This window comes from Capricornis sumatraensis, chromosome 6 (genome assembly GCF_032405125.1).
Source record: "Capricornis sumatraensis isolate serow.1 chromosome 6, serow.2, whole genome shotgun sequence".
Lineage (NCBI taxonomy): Eukaryota > Metazoa > Chordata > Mammalia > Artiodactyla > Bovidae > Capricornis > Capricornis sumatraensis.
Window position 1 is genome coordinate 102,710,456 of NC_091074.1, and position 18,817 is coordinate 102,729,272.

Below are 18,817 nucleotides of genomic sequence, written 5' to 3' on the forward strand. Positions count from 1 at the left end.
GTCAGACTCATGTCCATCGAGTCAGTGATGCCATCCAGCCATCTCATCCTCTGTCGTCCCCTTTTCCTCCTGCCCCCAATCCCGCCCGGCATCAGAGTCTTTTCCAATGAGTCAACTTTTCTCATGAGGTGGCCAAAGTACTGGAGTTTCAGATTTAGCATCATTCCTTCCAAAGAAATCCCAGGGCTGATCTCCTTCAGAATGGACTGGTTGGATCTCCTTGCAGTCCAAGGGACTCTCAAGAGTCTTCTCTAACACAGTTCAACAGCATCAATTCTTTGGTGCTCAGCTTTCTTCACAATCCAACTCTCACATCCATACATGACCACAGGAAAAACCGTAGACTTGACTAGATGGAACTTTGTTGGCAAAGTAATGTCTCTGCTTTTGAATATGCTATCTGGGTTGGTCATAACATTCTTTCCAAGGAGTAAGCGTCTTTTACTTTCATGACTGCAGTCACCATTTGCAGTGATTTTGGAGCCCCAAAAAATAAAGTCTGACATTGTATCCACTGTTTCCCCATCTATTTCCCAGGAAGTGATGGGACCAGATGCCAAGATCATCGTTTTCTGAATGTTGAGCTTTAAGCCAACTTTTTCACTCTCCACTTTCACTTTCATCAAGAGGCTAAACTTGAACTAAAAGTTCCTCTTCACTTTCTGTCATAAGGGTAATGTCATCTGCATATCTGAGGTTATTGATATTTCTATCGGCAATCTTGATTCCACCTTGTGCTTCTTCCAGCCCAGTGTTTCTCATGATGTACGCTGCATAGAAATTAAGTAAGCAGGGTACTAATCCCATCATGAGTACTATCTCCCAAAAGGCCCCAGCTCCAGAAAACTTCACACTGGGGATTAGGCTTCAACATATAAATTTGTTGGGTGGGGGAGAGACATAAACATGCAGTCTATAACAGAAAAAAAGAAAGGGAGAAAGAAAGAGAAATCTCCAGGCCTCTTCTCTTGTCTGTTCTTATTTTGTAGGTTTGGATTGGGGCCAAGAAAGTTGGCTTTTTATCAGGACCCTTGGAATTCTTATGGTCAGGTGAATTTAAGGAACAACTAAGAATACAGCCAAAATATATGCATGGGCATTCAAAATTTCCAATCTGCCCTGACCTGCCCTCTGCATAGTACTTCACATTCTTTAAGGTACTTGATCTTCCAGTCCTGTTACTCACAGTCTTGTCAGCAAATACAAATAACTGTGAGGCTCTGTAAATAACCCACATATGGAGGTCTTACCCCTGTATCCCTGGGGTACATGATTCTGTAGATCTAGTGTGTAGCCCACAAACGACCTAATAGGTGATTCTGATCACAACCAAGATTGAAACCTGCTGCTCTAACCACATCACATTAGGCTACCAGTCTTCACTCAAATAGCTACTCCCTTTCTTCTCACTGTGATGATAATATTTATTCTCAATGGGATATTCTATTTTCCTCCTTTTTCTAACCTGGGAAACTAATTTTCCAAAACCACTTTAAATTATCTCCTCCTCTTTGAAGACTTCTGTTTCCCCCTCCTCACTCCACAAGAGATTCCCTCTTTTGAGTTTTCATAATTTGCTCACAGTGCCGGCCTGTTAGCACATGGTCTCATGTCTATTAGAATAAGATGACTTCTTCTGTTAGACTCTGAGAACCCTCCTTCTAGAGATGATGACAGTTCTTCCTCATAGTCCATGTATACTAGCTATATATCTAGGAAAGAGATGGAAAGTAGAATGGAAGGAAGTTATTCTGGATTATTAGAAAACTTGGCCTTCTTGTCTACTCCCTGAAGCTTCACACAAACAAACAAGCAAAAAAAAAAAAAAAACTTGAAAGCAAAGATAATATTATTCATCTCAACCAGGATTAGTGACTCACTGCTAAGCAGCAATCATCAACATAAAATCATAGGGTATACTGAGATGTTTATTTAAAGTACAGGTTTTATTATTGGGCAGATGCAAATTAGACGAAATTCCAGTGTCTGCTGTGTGAAAAAAGAAGCAACAATTATTGCATGAAACTCTTTTTCAGCAACATTTTAAAGCCAAGCATGCACATTTTAAAAGCAAATTGTCAGAAGTCTTGGAGTTAAAAAGAAAGTTGTCTTGACTAGGAGCAAAACAGTAAAAAGAACCATCAAACAAGCAAATGAAAAATTGTCTGATACTGCCTTCAAGATCAGTTTCAAAGCTATCTAGGAAAAAAATTTCTCATATTTAGAAGCACATTTAGAAAAGTGCTGTGCTGCAGATATGGCCAAACCTATTTGAGTCAAAAAGGGGAAACCAAATAGTTTCCTTAAAGATCTCACCAGCCAACATTTTTTAATATATGTTTTAAACATAAGGACAATTTGTTAAGAGACTGAAGTAAACCTACTTATTTTTGTAACTGCTTGAAAGAATATACCGTAATGATTTGGCTATTTTACTGGTTGGAAAACTAAGCAATTGAAAAGTACTTATTAGAGAAGTCATTATTGTAAAGACATTTTCCACAATTTGAGTGAGTTTTCTAGTTAAAAAAAAAAAATGAGTTCTAAATTATATGTAGAAATTTCCTGGGTGAATGTAAGATTATTTGTGATTTCTGATTTATCTGTGAGCCGAGTTGTCCCAGAACACTAGGTGTCATCAACATAGTCTAAAACTAGCCCTGTTGTCCCCTCACTTCTTCTCTTAAGCATCTTAAAGACCTCTACACACTAAATAAGGGGAATACACAGACTGTCAGGTATAAATAATTTAACAATTTTTAATGTAAATCTAAGTACTTTTGTTCCTTTCTCATGCATCTGTTCCCCTTAAAGCCCACTCAAACAATTAGTGCTATGATAGCAGCAGTCAGCACTGAATAGTAACTACTAATAATAATAACTACTGATAATACTGGAGTGGGTTGCCGTTTCCTTCTTCAGGGAATCTTCCCTACTCAGGGATCGAACCCAGGTCTCCTGCATTGTAGACAAACGCTTAACCATCTGAGCTACCAGGGAAGTCCAACAATAATAACTCCATGAGAGTGGGTATTATACTAGAGGTATGCAATATTCCGGAGAAAGAAACGGCAACCCACTCCAGCATTCTTGCCTGGAGAATGCTGGGGACAGAGGAGCCTGGTGGGCTGCCGTCTATGGGGTCGCACAGAGTCGGACACGACTGAAGCTACTTGCAGCAGCAGCAGCATGCAATACTCCATGGGCTTCCCAGGTGGCGCTAGTGGTAAAGAACCTGCCTGCCAAAGCCGCAAACATAAGAGAGGTGGGTTTGATCTCTGTTGGGAAGATCCCCTGGAGAAGCAAATAGCAACCCACGCCAGTATTCTTGCCTAGAGAATCGCATGGACAGAGGAGCCTGGCAGGCTACAATCCATAGGGTCGCAAGGAGTCCGACAGGACTGAATTGACAGCACGCATGCAATACTAGCATGCAGTCAGTGTTATCACAGGAAGACTTAGCTCTGCAGGGAGCTAGTGAGGGAAGGCACAGAAGTGTTTAGTTTATGTGTATGCTTTAAAAGGTATTAGGTGATTTGTATTCTAAAAGTGTCTAGATCCAAATTTTAATTCATAAGGATGAGGTTAACCTCTCCTCTCCCACCCCCACCCAGTCAAGCGAATTCTTTGACACCAACCCAAAGATAGTGTCACATTCCACAGGTTAACGGTTCAGTCCTACAAGATTGCCCTCCCTCCCTTGCTTTTGATGTCAGTTATAAGTCCAGGATATTACCTATACTTCTGACCAACTGGCCACAAATCAGAGATTCCCAAGTCTCCCTTGTTGGGTTCTATTAATTTGCTCAAGTGGCTCACAGAGATCAGGACACCCATTTACTCACTAGATTGCTGGTTTATTATGAAAGGATATAATTCAGAAACAGTCAGATGAAAGAGACGCTTCAAGCAGTGGGTAGGAAAAGGGCATGGAGCTTCCACATTTTCTCTGAGTGTACCACTCTCCCCAAATCTCCAAGTGTTCACCAACCCAGAAGCCCTCCAAACCCTTTTCCTTGGGAGTTTTGTGGAGGGTTCTTTACAAAGACACAATTGATTAAGCCATTGGCCTTTGGCCATTGAATTTGACCTCCAGCCTCTCTTCCATCCCCAGAAATTGGGGGTGGGGTGGAGAGGACTAAAAGTTCCAACCCTCTAATACATGTTGGTTCCCCTGGCAATCAGACCTTCTCCCCTGTCCTTAGGTTACCTAGGGTTTCCAGAAGTCACCTTATTACCATAACAAAAGACACCTTTATTGCTCTTATCACAGGAAATTTCAAGGATTTAAAAAACAGTGAGAAATATATATTGGTCATCTGAATAACCAACATAGATTTTTTATAAATCACAATGTCAAAAATTCATACAGGTTTTGTTTTGTTTTGGGATGTTTTCTTTTTTTTTTTTTTTTTTGGTTGTGATTTGTGTTTTTACTTCTGTTTACTATACACATCTAGATGTGTACAGGAGTCTTAAGAAAATGAGGGAGCTCAGCATTGACATGACTCTGAGCACTTTCACTTGTTGTGGAGTTGAATAAGCATGTGTTTTGGAACACTAGGGACCTGGTATTTCTATCAGATTCTTTTATTTTCAGTCTAAGCCTATTTTCCTTTTCAAGCCAATGTGCCAAGGGACGTTTGAGCAATTGAATGCACAGGCTTTGGTGACTCTTTGGCCATATGCCACATAACTACTCTTTCAACTATAAAACTACACTACAAACATGTAACTAGAAGAACATCATACCCCAGGTTTGGGCAATTCATTTCAAAAAATATGTAATTAACAATAAGAAAAAAAAAAACAAAATATAAGATATTGTACAGTTCTGTATCCAAGAAACTTTCTAATGTTTTTAACTTTGTAGTATTTCTATTAAAGACTAGAAGGAGCCTGACTCTCAGTATCACAACTAAAAAAAGTTGCAAATTAGCTTGCCTGTAGACAAATCTTTTTTAGGTGTGTGTGTGGCGTGGGAGGGTGGTGGGCAGGGTGGGTGGCTTCCCTGGTGGTTCAGATGGTAAAGAATCTGTCTGCAGTGGGGGAGACCTGGGTTCAATCCCTGGGTTTGGAAGAACCCCTGAAGAAGGGAATGGCAACCCACTTCAGTATCCTTGCTTGGAGAATTCTCTGTACAGAGGAGCCTGGAGGGCTATGGTCCATGGGGTCACAAAGAGTCAGCCGTGACTGAGTGAAGAAAGCACTTTTTAAAGCAGAAGAAGTCTTCACTGCTCATATGTAATATCTGATTTTAATATATTGGGTGTGCCTGCGTACATGCTCAGTCACTTCAGTTGTGTCCAATTCTTTGTGATTCTATGGACTTACTATAGCCTAACAGGTTCCTCCACCCATGGGATTCTGTAGGCAAGAATACTATAGTGGGCTCCCACACCCTTCTGCAGGGGATCTTCCCAATCCAGGGATTAAACCACATCTCTTCAGCCCATAGTTTTTCACAAATTCATTTGATTAATGTCTATCTCTGGAATTCTGAATCTTCTTTCACTACTTTATTTTTTTTAATGAACCATTTAATTCGTTCAGTATTTAGCAAAGATAGTTTACTCTCCTGTGAACTTGCTGTTTATGCTGCTGCTGCTGCTGCTAAGTCACTTCAGTCGTGTCCGACTCTGTGTGACCCCATAGATGGCAGCCCATGAGGCTTCCCCGTCCCTGGGATTCTCCAGGCAAGAACATTGGAGTAGGTTGCCATTTCCTTCTCCAATGCATGAAAGTGAAAAGTGAAAGTGAAGACGCTCAGTCGTGTCTGACTCCTTGTGACCCCATGGACTGCAGCCTTCCAGGCTCCTCCGTCCATGAGATTTTCCAGGCAAGAGTACTGGAGTGGGTTGCCATGCTAGGCTATTATTTATTTAAAGGCATGTATTTGAAGGCATGTGTATACAGTTGACTCTTGAACAACACAAGTTTGAAATCCACAAGTCTACTTTTACACGGATTTTTTTTTTCAAAGGATATGTACCACAGTACTACATGATCCACAGTACTACATGATCCACAGTTGGTTGAATTTGCAGACACAGAATGGTATATGCTAAGGACCAATTATAAAGTTATACTTGGATTTCATTTTAACTGTTCAGGGCACCTAAACCCTATGTTGTCAAGGGCCAACCATATATACATATATACAGTCATATAATCTCCCAGCAGAGGACTCACAGAATGGCTGTGCCAATAAATTTTGATGAATGAATAGATGAAAAAGAAAACAAATTAGTAAAAGAAATGTCTAAAATATTGGAGAGTCAGGAAGCAACAGTTAGAACTGGACATGGAACAACAGACTGGTTCCAAATAGGAAAAGGAGTACATAAAGGCTGTATATTGTCACCCTGCTTATTTAACTTATATGCAGAGTACATCATGAGAAATGCTGGGCTGGAGGAATTACAAGCTGGAATCAAGATTGCCGTGAGAAATATCAATAACCTCAGATATGCAGATGACACCACCCTTATGGCAGAAACTGAAGAGGAACTAAAAAGACTCTTGATGAAAGTGAAAGAGGAGAGTGAAAAAGTTGGCTTAAAGTTCAACATTCAGAAAACGAAGATCATGCCATCCAGTCCCATCACTCCACGGGAAATAGATTGAGAAACAGTGGAAACAGTGTCAGACTTAATTTTGGGGGCTCCAAAATCACTGCAGATGGTGATTGCAGCCATGAAATTAAAAGACACTTACTCCTTGGAAGAAAAGTTATGACCAACCTAGATAGTATATTCAAAAGCAGGGACATTACTTTGCTGACTAAGGTCCGTCTAGTCAAGGCTATGGTTTTTCCAGTGGTCATGTATGGATGTGAGAGTTGGACTGTGAAGAAGGTAGAGCACTGAAGAATTAATGCTTTTGAACTGTGGTGTTGGAGAAGACTCTTGAGAGTCCCTTGGACTGCAAGGAGATCCAACCAGTCCATTCTGAAGGAGATCAGCCCTGGGATTTCTTTGGAAGGAATGATGCTAAAGCTGAAGCTCCAGTACTTTGGCCACCTCATGTGAAGAGTTGACTCATTGGAAAAGACTCTGATGATGGGAGGGATTGGGGGCAGGAGGAGAAGGGGATGACAGAGGATGAGATGTCTGGATGGCATCACTGACTCGATGGACGTGAGTCTGAGTGAACTCCGGAAGTTGGTAATGGACAGGGAGGCCTGGCGTGCTACAATTCATGGGGTTGCAAAGAGTCGGACACGACTGAGTGACTGAACTGAAGTGAATGATACATATGAGAAAGTTATTAGATATACAAATTAGTAATGATAAGGCACATTACAAAGAATGCCTCGGACACTGTTTTGTTCCAATGGTTCACACAATTTTGTCTTCTATGAAATTATCCTGAAAAATAAGTTGTGATTGTTATTTTTAAATGATTCAAAAGATGAAAACCTCACAGACATTATTGGGGGGGAGGGATGAAAGAGGTCTTACAAAAATAAGAATAAACAAAACTCAAAATTATGATTCAAAAAAAATTATGGCAGTAGTAGGACATCAGAAGCAAATTGTTAACTTTGTCTTGACTTCTGATGCTAAGGAATATTTATATTTCAGTTTTTATAGTAATTTGTACATACAAAGCATGTCTTTCTCTGTCAAGCAGATTATGAGGTTCTTAAAGACTTTTCAAGTACAACAAAATTGTTGGGGTTCTGCTGTCAAAAAAATACATTTGTGAAAGTAAGAAATCATGCTTCCACATTTCCCTTAGCTTCCACTTCTGGTATCATTTTACATGGCAACTCTCTTCTTAATTGTGGATATCTCCTCCACTAGAACATAGGCTCTCATGGAAACCATGTTGGATTTTAATTTCTATCACTATCAACCAACTAATGCCCAGTTCATAAAGGGTCAAATTAGTGGATACATATGGAATGCATAAATGGGAGAATGAATGAGCAAAATATGCCTCTGGAATATTTGTAGAGTACAATTTCAAGTTTATGTAATGGCACATGAAGCAAGTGGAAGAAGAAATGACAACCCACTCCAGTATTCTTGCCTGGAGAAGCCCATGGACAGAGGAGCCTGGTGGGCTACAGGCCATGGACTCACAAGAGTGGATACCACTTAGCAACTAAACCACCACCACCACATGAAGCAAGACTATCAGCAATAATCAGAACTGAAAACTATATTCTACTATACCATCAGAATTTTCAGACATTTGCTCTGGTTCACATGGACCTGAGCTTTACTGTCTGAAAGTAAAAGTAAAGTAAAATTGGGTACTTAGAGAAATCATTACAGGGAAACCAAATCTGTTCAATAATATAACCACAAAATGAAGAGTAAAACTTCAGGCTACCTTATCTGAAAGTATTATAATACAAGTAGGAGATAAACAGGAGGACAAGATTTCAGAGAAGTAAGTGGACGTGGAGTACATCTCTCTCCACAGATACATCAGGAATGCACCTTCAGACTCAGAAGTGCATGCAGAACACCAGCTGAGAGCGGACAGGAAAAGAATATATAAAACCACACAAAACTCAGCAGGATGAAGAAACCACGGGGGAAAACAGGAGTGTTAGTAGAACTGGATCTGCCCTCAGCGGGCGGAGGACCTGAAGCAGGGGTCCAATCCCCATTCCAGGGCAATTGTCTGAGTCAGAGGAGAAACATTTAAGGCTGAGAGTGAAACAGCTGATCTGTGGCAGCCTAAATAGAATGAGAATCAAACAGTCCTTGCCTCAGCCATACATACCCTGGACAGGAACACTGGTCCCCTGGAAGGTGCAGCAGCTAGGAGCTAGAGTTTAGGGACTGTGGAGTAATCCCAAGGTGAGGGCTGCTATTGACTGCAGAGAGACGGATTGAGGGGATGTGAGGGAGGAGATCGTGGTGGGAAATTCCAGTGGAGGAAAGCCAGGCAGCCATGGCAACAAGACGATAGTGCTGAGTCACATGTAGGGAGTGGAGCTATCACCATAGTATCTCTCTCCCCATATGCCAGCGGGGCAGCAGCTTAACAATAGAGAGGCTGGACCATCAAACGACTGGCACACTGATCTACAGAGAATGACCCTAGTCCCTGAATGGGTGGAGCTGCAGAGAAAGACTGTCCAAAGAGGCCTTCTGATCGCCAGCTACAAGAGGCTTGACAAAAGACTGATAGGGCCATAACTCTTGTGGCGGAGGCAGTCCGTGTACCTGCACACTTGGTGCCTCCAGGGTACCTTCAAGTTAAGCAGCTGCACCACCTTCATGCTCAACTCTCACTGGGGCAGAGCTGCCACAGGCTAAACAAGTTTGCATCTATGCATACAGGGTCACTTCGGTAGTGTCCGACTCTTTGCAACCCTGTAGACTGTGGCCTGCCAGGCTTCTCTGTCAGAGAGGGGGTTCTCCAGGCAAGAATACTGGAGCATATTGGCCAATACCAGTTGCCATATCCCTCTAGAACACTATACTTCCTTCTGCCTTAGCTGCCAAACGCCCTGAATCCCTGGCGCTGCCAGAACCCCTGCGACCTAAGCAGCTGCACCACCTCCACACCTGGCCCACACTGGGGCAAACCCAAGCCCTTCAGGGCAGCCACAGGAGCAAAACCCCAGTGGATGACCCACATGTAGCAGTGGAAATAAAACCACAATTGAAATCCAGGGCCAGTGTGGCTAAGGAAGAAGACCCAAAACCTTCCCATCAGCTGTACAAACTGCAGATTAAATCCATATGATCAACTAGGCAGACTCTGTCTATGAAATATATAAAAGGTCATTGAAAGCTCCCACAAAAGAAAATGCACTAGTTCTGATAGCTGTGGACATTGGAGGCAAGAACACACAGGAGTAGGACCAGATTAGAATCTGAGCTGCCCGCACAGCAGGTCCAGAGATCAGCACAGTGTTGGAGGGCATCCTAAGGAGGTGAGGTGGACTGTGACTGCCAGCGAGGAAAACTCTGACAGCAGTGACTCAAGAAAAACATTTGCTATTCTTATTTTTTGACTTGTTCTGTAGATTCTTTTGAATATTTTTCTTTCCTTTTTTTTTCCTCCCGCCTCCCACCCCCCCCCATTGTAGTTTTTTATTTTATTGGCACTAAGGAATCCAATTAAGCATTTGAGTTCCCCCCACACACACACACACTTAGTCACATTTCTTATTGTTGTCATAAAGCTTTGCCTCTAGATTGGGCTTTTGACATCCTGTGGAGTTTTCTTCTTTCTTTTTTCTTTTAATTTTAATTTTTAAAAACTATTATTATTTTTTCTACATTTATTCCTTTGATTGCTTTTCCTACTGTTATTTTCCCCTTGCAGTTAATCTTTAACTTATTTAAATCTTCTTTATCTGCCTTTATTTCACTTTATCTATTCTTTGCTTTATCTAAGCTTTATCTATGCTTATCTATTCTTTCTTTCTTTCTTTTGTTTTGTCTCCTTTCTTCTCAACATATTTGTTAGCTTTATTTTCACTGCTACATTCCCCAATTGGCACCTTGTTTTAGTTTTGTTTTCTAGTTTCTGCTTTAGAGTTTTGTTCTTAACTGGTAAATATAATTTTTGATTTCCTTTATTCCCTTTATTCAGTCAATCTACTGTACTTTATTTTTGTTGGATTGTTTTCACTTTGTTCATGGGTGTATATATATATGTATATATTCCATTATTTTGATTATTATTTGCCCGATTTTTTACCTGCCATTTGTCTGGGGTTCATCTTTGGTTTCTCATTTTTGGATATTTGTTTTAATCTCACTTAATGCCATAACAAATCACTTGTGGAATATTTGTTCCTGACTTGGGATCAAGCCCTGATCCTTTGGAGTGGGAGCACTGATTCCAAGACCCTAGACTACCAGAGAGCTAACCCTCAGTTCAGCTCAGTCTCCCAGTCCAACTCTTTGCTCAGTCCGACTCTTTGCGACCCCATGGACCACAGAACGCCAGGCCTCCCTGTCCATCACCAACTTCCGGAGTTTACCCAAACTCATGTCCATCGAGTCGGTGACCATCCAGCCATCTCATCCTCTGTTGTCCCCTTCTCCTCCTGCCCCAACCCCTCCCCCCCCAGCATCAGGGTCTTTTCCAATGAGTCCTCTCTTCGCATGAGGTGACCAAAGTATTGGAGTTTCAGCTTTAGCATCATTCCTTCCAATGAACACCCAGGAATGATCTCTTTCAGAATGGACTTGTTGAATTTCCTGGCAGTCCAAGGGACTCTCAAGAGTCTTCTCCAACACCACAGTTCAAACGCATCAGTTCTTCAGCTCTCACCTTTCTTTACAGTCCAACTTTCACATCCATACATGACCACTGGAAAAACCATAGCCTTGACTAGGCGGACCTTTGTTGGCAATGTAATGTCTCTGCTTTTCAATATGCTATCTAAGTTGGTCATAACTTTACTTTCAAGGAGCAAGTGTCTTTTAATTTCATGGCTGCAGTCACCATATGCAGTGATTTTGTACCCTCAAAAAATAAAGTCTGACACTGGTTCCAATGTTTCCCCATCTATTTCCCATGAAGTGATGGGACTGGATGCCAAGATCTTCATTTTCTGAATGTTGAGCTTTAAGCCAACTTTTTCACTCTCCTCTTTCACTTTCATCAAGAGTCTTTTTAGTTCCTCTTAACTTTCTGCCATAAAGGTGGTACCATCTGCATATCTGAGGTTATTGATATTTCTCCCGGCAATCTTGATTCCAGCTTGTGCTTCCTCCAGCCCAACGTTTCTCATGATGTACTCTGCATATAAGTTAAATAAGCAGGGTGACAATATACAGCCTTGACGTACTCCTTTTCCTATTTGGAACCAGTCTGTTGTTCCATGTCCAGTTCTAACTGTTGCTTCTTGACCTGCATACAGATTTCTCAAGAGGTAGGTCAGATGATCTGGTATTCCTGTTTCTTTCAGAATTTTCCACAGTTTATTGTGATCCACAACCTCAAAGGTTTTGCCATACTCAATAAAGCAGAAATAGATGTTTTTCTGGAACTCTCTTGCTTTTTTGATGATCCAATAGATGTTGGCAAATTGATCTTTTGCTCTCCTGCCTTTTCTAAAACCAGCTTGAACATCTGGAAGTTCACGGTTCACGTATTTGCTTGCAGAATTTTGAGCATTATTTTGCTAGCATGTGAGATGAGTGCAATTGTGCAGCAGTTTGAGCATTCTTTGGCATTGCCTTTCTTTGGAATTGGAATGAAAACTGACCTTTTCCAGTCCCATGGCCACTGCTGAGTTTTCCAAATTTGCTAACATATTGAGTACAGCACTTTCACAGCATCGTCTTTAGTTCAACTGGAATTCCATCACCCCCACTAGCTTTGTTTGTAGTGATGCTTCCTAAGGCCCACTTGACTTCACATTCCAGGATGTCTGACTCTAGGTGCGTTGTCACACCATCATGATTATCTGGGTCATGAAGATCTTTTTTGTATAGTTCTTCTGTATTTTCTTTCCACTTCTTATTAACATCTTCTGCTTCTGTTAGGTCCATACCATTTCTGTTCTTTATTGAGCCCATCTTTGCATGAAATATTCCCTTGGTATCTCTAATTTTCTTGAAGAGATTTCTAGTCTTTCCCATTCTATCTTTTTCCTCTATTTCTTTGCACTGATCGCTGAAGAAGGCTTTCTCATCTGTCCATGCTATTCCTTGTAACTCTGCATTCAAGTGGGTATATCTTTGCTTGTCTCCTTTGCTTTTCACTTCTCTTCTTTTCACAGCTATCTGTAAGGCCTTCTCAGACAGCCATTTTGCTTTTTTACATTTCTTTTTCTTGGGGATGGTCTCAATCCATATCCTGTACAATGTCATGAATCTCCATCCATAGTTCATCAGGCACTCTGTCTCTCAGATCTAGTCCCTTACATCTGTTTCTCACCTCCACTGTATAATTGTTATGGATTTGATTTAGGTCATACCTGAATGGTCTAGTGGTGTTCCCCACTTTCTTCAATTTAAGTCTGAATTTGGCAATAAGGAATGGCTGAATGGATACAAAAACAAGAGCCATATATATACTGTCTACAAGAAACCCACTTCAGACCTTAAGTCACATTTTTTTTAATACATTTTTTATTTTACAATATTGTATTGGTTTTGCCATACTTCAACATGAATCTGCCATGGGTGTACATGTGTTCCCAATCCTGAACCGAGGATGCAAAAATATATTCCATGCAAATGGGAAGTAAAAGAAAGCTGGAGTAGCAATCCTCATGTCAGACAAAATAGACAAAATAAAGATTACAAAAGATAAGAAAGGACACTATATAATGATCAAGGGATCAGTCCAAGAGGAAGGCATAATAATTTTAAATATCTATGCACCCTACATAGGAGCAACTCAATACATAAAACAAACACTAACAGACATAAAAGGAGAAATTGACAGTAACACAATAATAGTAGGAGACTTTAACACCCTACTCACACCAATGGACAGATCATCAAAGAAGAAAATTAATAAGGAAACACAAGTCTTAAATGATACATTAGATGAGAATGGATCTCACTGATATCTTGAGGACAATCCATCCAAATGCAGAAGAGTACACCTTCTTCTCAAGGGCACATGGAACATTCTCCAGCATAGACCACATCTTGGATCACAAAACAAACTTCAGTAAATTTAAGAAAATTGATATCATATCAAGCATCTTCTCTGACTACAATGCTATGAGACTAGATATCAATTACAAGGAAAAAAGTCTAAGAAGCACAAACACATGTATATGAAATTATTATAATACAAGTAAACATTTTTGTTAATTATGCAGTTTCTATCAAATGGAAAAAATGACCCAGACAAGTTTAGATTATAATTTTCTAGAACTTTTCAACTAATAAATCATCTTTTAGAATTAGCAAGTGCATATCTGTTGCATAGAGATTCCACATGTAGTACTATAGATATTTTATTATGATATTATATATTCTATAAAAAATGTTGGATAAATATCATTTGAAGTTCATAAAACCTTTTCAGAGAGCTAAGTCAGAAATATTATATTTACAGGTCAGGAAAATGAGTGTTAAAGAAGTCAAATTACTTGCTCACCCATGCAGGACCAAGATTCAAGCATGGATCCTATCTCTACTCATGTGAGAAGCAGCAGCTTGCCTGGCCATCAGTTTGCAGAGATTTTATAAGTATGTGTGAGTGAAACAGCATTTAGGTCTGGCTTTCACCCAGTCCTGTTTCCGGGTGTGCTTGCTTGACTTGCTGATGTCTCCATGGCTTCCCAATCCACTGAGGGACCCAGTTCTCATCCTCTTAGCATACCCATTTATATGCTGTCCTCCCAAGCTTCAATCCCAGCCCTGAATTGGTTATACCAATCCTCTTGCTTCCAACTGGGAAAAGTAATCAGACATTCTCCTGAGATGCTGGCATCCTGGACTGAGATTGGGATCAGGTGTAGCATATTTAAGATTGGTCCGGAGACTGAGTTGTTTGCTGTTCCAGGGTGGAATCCTGGCACTGAACCTAGCCGGCTGCCCTTTGAGTCTAGATACCAGAGAGAAAAGCAAGCATCCCACTGGCACATCTGTGCTGTTCTGAGAATCTCAGTAAAGGATGTGACCCTACTTAGCTTCCCTCTGCAGAAATAGAAGCATGGACTTCAAGGCACTGGTCCACTATCCATCAGGAACACAAGCCATGTAGGTGCTATTCTCCTGTAACCTGGCTTCCTACATCCCCAAAGACAGTCTTGCCTGATAAAATGTTTTAAAACACTGAGTCACAATGTTTGTCAAGAAGGTAGAATGATTATGAAAAATAACAACTAGTTTTTCTTCAATGCCCGCACTCAAGGGCTTTGCCCCACCACTGAATCAGTGCCTCCCTACCTCCTTCCAACATCATGGACCTCAACCCAGAAGGCTTCTTTGTACCTTGCGCTCAGGATCAGAGGCACCTACTCCTAAAGTCAGGTCCTGGAAGCCTCGGCAGCAGTGGGCTTACATGTTATAACCCCCCTTAAAAAAAAAAAATCACTTCATCCTTAAAAACCTGTAGTGTATTTTCAGTACAAAAGTTAGAATTCTCAAGATTTCACAGATGAGAAAATAGCTCAAGAAAAATTGAATGTCATAAAACTAGTCCTAAGTCAGAGCCTGAACTTTCATGTAGACAGTCTTGATTTTCAGCTCTGGGGCAGGGGAAGGTGAGTAAAAGCCAGGGATTACTGAGAATGGAGCCACGAGCTGATGCTCTGATCCTCACTGGCTTCGGCAGTGACAAAACACTGAGGAGGCCTTTATTGCCATAGGAATTAAAGTGCAGTAATGCTGAATTAAAGGTGACCCACTCGTTAAGGGTAGAAAGCACCAAGACAGCATTTGGATAATTTTTAGTCCTGGTGGACTAAAATAATGGAACCACACAAGGAGCAACCACAGATCAAAGGGCTTCAGAACCAGGATATACTGGAGGAATTTTGGTTTTCCTTCGAACAGCCTTCTTTCTTAGGAAAAACTCTCAAACATTTTATGACAGGATTTTTGCAGAAAGTGGAGCAGACTGAAAGTGCAGCCTAATTACCCAGGAACCTGACTCCTGAACATGATTTCCAAGGTCTTTGTGCTCTGTCTCTGCTCACCTCTCTTCTTCTTCTTTCACCTTCGGCTCTGCCCTGCAGTACCAACTGTCTGCAGCTCCACAAAAGGATATGTTCTCTCCTCTTTCAGGTTCACGCTCAAACTTTCATTTCTGTCAGGAGTATCTTTTTCTATTCTTCTTTTCTTATGTCTTCTTCCATAAGCTTAACCACTATTGTATTTGGAAAACTTTTCTGAATTCTTTGTGTGTTTCTCTCATATTACACTGTACTGTAACCCTCTTTGTAATGACATCAGTCACTCAAAGGAAAGCTCCAGAAGAACAGAGATCATTTCCAGTTGCTGAAAATGTGTCTCACATATAGGATGCACTCCAAAAATATTAATTCACTTAATGTTGAATTCTTGCTGTGAAAGGAAATTTTAACTCCAGAATTATCTACACTTGTAAGAATCGGAATAGCTGCAAATAGGGGCTTCCCTGGTGACTCAGACGGTAAAGAATCGAGACCTGGGTTCGATCCCTGGGTTAGGAAGATTCCCTAGAGGAGGGCATCAACCCACTCTAGTATTCTTCCCTGGAAAATCCCATGGACAGATGAGCCTAGTAGGCTGCAGTCCAAGGGGTCACAAAGAGACACAACTGAATGACTAAGAACACAGATACAGAAACAGAGGGATAGAACTATAATAGATGGCAAATTAAGTCAGAGTTAATTTGGAGTGGCCTCTGTGCTGGCTATTCTGTTTGCTCCCTTCCTGATGCACACTCCACCTTCACCAGAGTTCCAGGAGACTAGACTTTGGGGACCACCATACCATGTTCGCTTATCATCTGACCTGATATTGGGTTTTGCCAGTGGATGCAGCAGATGGAGATTATGAGACAGAAGGAGTGGTTGACAAATTGAAACATTTGTTTTCTTGATTCCCTACTTTCTAGGCTGAAACCCAGCCATTTGAGTACCAAAGTGACCACCCCTTCAGCTGCATCTTTCTCCCAGTTCAGGAATAGAGGCTAAGGCTTTACCATCAAATGTGAATTCCTCCTTACCCTTCCCCACACGCAACTTTGTAAATGATTTCTTTTCAGTGAGTCATCTTCCTACAAGGACTCTAATCCATAGAGCCTGACATTTTGTGAGATTTGGACTTAATTCTGCACGAAGTGAAAACCAAAAGCTTTTAAAATATAAAGATATCCTTACAGCTCAAACATTAGCAGAAGAAAACCTATTGCACTACAGGTTCTTCAGAAACAGAGCCTTTGCTTATTCAGTGTTGTAACAAATGCCTAGAAGAAAGTATGGCATACATAGCCTACAATGCGCACTTATTAAATAAGTAACTTCAAACACAATTGATTAAATCTATGTAGCCTAGAGACGCTGGTCTGGAAGAAGCACAAGCTGGAATCAAGATTGCCAGGAAAAATATCAATAACCTCAGATATGCAGATGACACCACCCTTATGGCAGAAAATGAAGAGGAACTAAAAAGCCTCTTGATGAAAGTGAAAGAGGAGAGTGCAAATGTTGGCTTAAAGCTCAACATTCAGAAAACGAAGATCATGGCATCTGGTCCCATCACTTCATGGGAAATAGATGGGGAAACAGTGGAAACAGTGTCAGACTTTATTTTGGGGGGCTCCAAAATCACTGCAGATGGTGACTGCAGCCATGAAATTAAAAGACACTAACTCCTTGGAAGAAGAGTTATGACCAACCTAGATAGCATATTCAAAAGCAGAGACATTACTTTGCCAACAAAGATCTGTCTTGTCAAGGCCATGGTTTTTCCTGTGGTCATGTTTGGATGTAAGAGTTGGACTATGAAGAAAGCTGAGCACCGAAGAATTGATGCTTTTGAACTGTGGTGTTGGAGAAGACTCTTGAAAGTCCCTTGGACTGCAAGGAGATCCAACCAGTCCATTCTGAAGAAGATCAGCCCTGGGATTTCTTTGGAAGGAATGATGCTAAATCTGAAACTCCGGTACTTTGGCCACCTCATGCGACAAGTTGACTCATTGGAAAAGACTCTGATGCTGGGAGGGATTGGAGGTAGGAGGAAAGGGGGACGGCAGAGGATGAGATGGCTGGATGGCATCACCGACTCGATGGACGTAAGTTTGAGTGAACTCCGGGAGTTGGTGATGGACAGGGAGGCCTGGCATGGTGCAACTCATGGAGTCTCAAAGAATCGGATATGACTGAGCGACTGAACTGAACTGAACTGATGTAGCCTAGAGCTTGAATTATTATCAAGGGCAGATAAAAGATAATCCACTTTCTTAAACAGCCCCTCATAGTAACAAAACAGGTAGATTTCAGAGAAATCCTATAAACTAAAAGTAGGCAATCTAAATGAGTACTTCCCTGAGAGAGCAGGTCCTAAAAGGACCTCTTCCCATGTAGATGTTGGGCTCGCTCTTATACAGCTATCTTACTGTGTCCACAGATAATTCCTTCTCAGTGATTAACCACACTGGGGCAATACTGCAGTGAGTGATTATTGCTTTACAATCCATGAGGACAGACCTGGCATTGAAGGCAACATTGTCAGCAAGGCACCACTTACTTCATCCTGCAGACATCGCTCTGATATCAAAACGTGGTTGAATTCGATAAACTTTCCAAGTATAGAGAGTATAAGGGTATTTTTAGAATCAAAAAGCCTGCAAGAGAAGTACAAGATGCCAAACAGAACTGAGGAAGTGAGGGGGAAAGTAAGGAGGAGAAATTAAACAAAGAAAAACATGCTTGATTCCCCGAGCAAGTTCTTCTACTTCCCCCTTGTGGCCAAATTTTTCTAGAACAAGGATTATTTTTTTCCTTCAAGATAACATTTATTATTTAGGTCAGATTATAACAACAGAGCTTGCTTGTTGGAAAGAGAATGAAAAATTCACTGGAGTGGATAGGTAGAATACCATGTGGAAATGTGGAAATTCTGCAACTGAATTTTATAAATGAATTAATGTTTCTACAAAAGCTGAACCAGGAACAAAGAGATTCATCCAAGGGTTTGACTGGTACAGAGAAACTCTCCATAGATACTTGTGTAATTCTCATGATAACTCTTTACAGTCAATATAATTGTCCCTGAATTAGTAATCTAAGAGTAGATATGAAAACTTTCACATATTTGGTACAGACTGTGTTCTACTGCATTTAAGAGTTTTGCATACACTCATTTAATTCTTAAAATAGAATTAGATCAGAATAGCAATTTTTTTAATTGAACTTCCCAAGGTAATGTAGTTT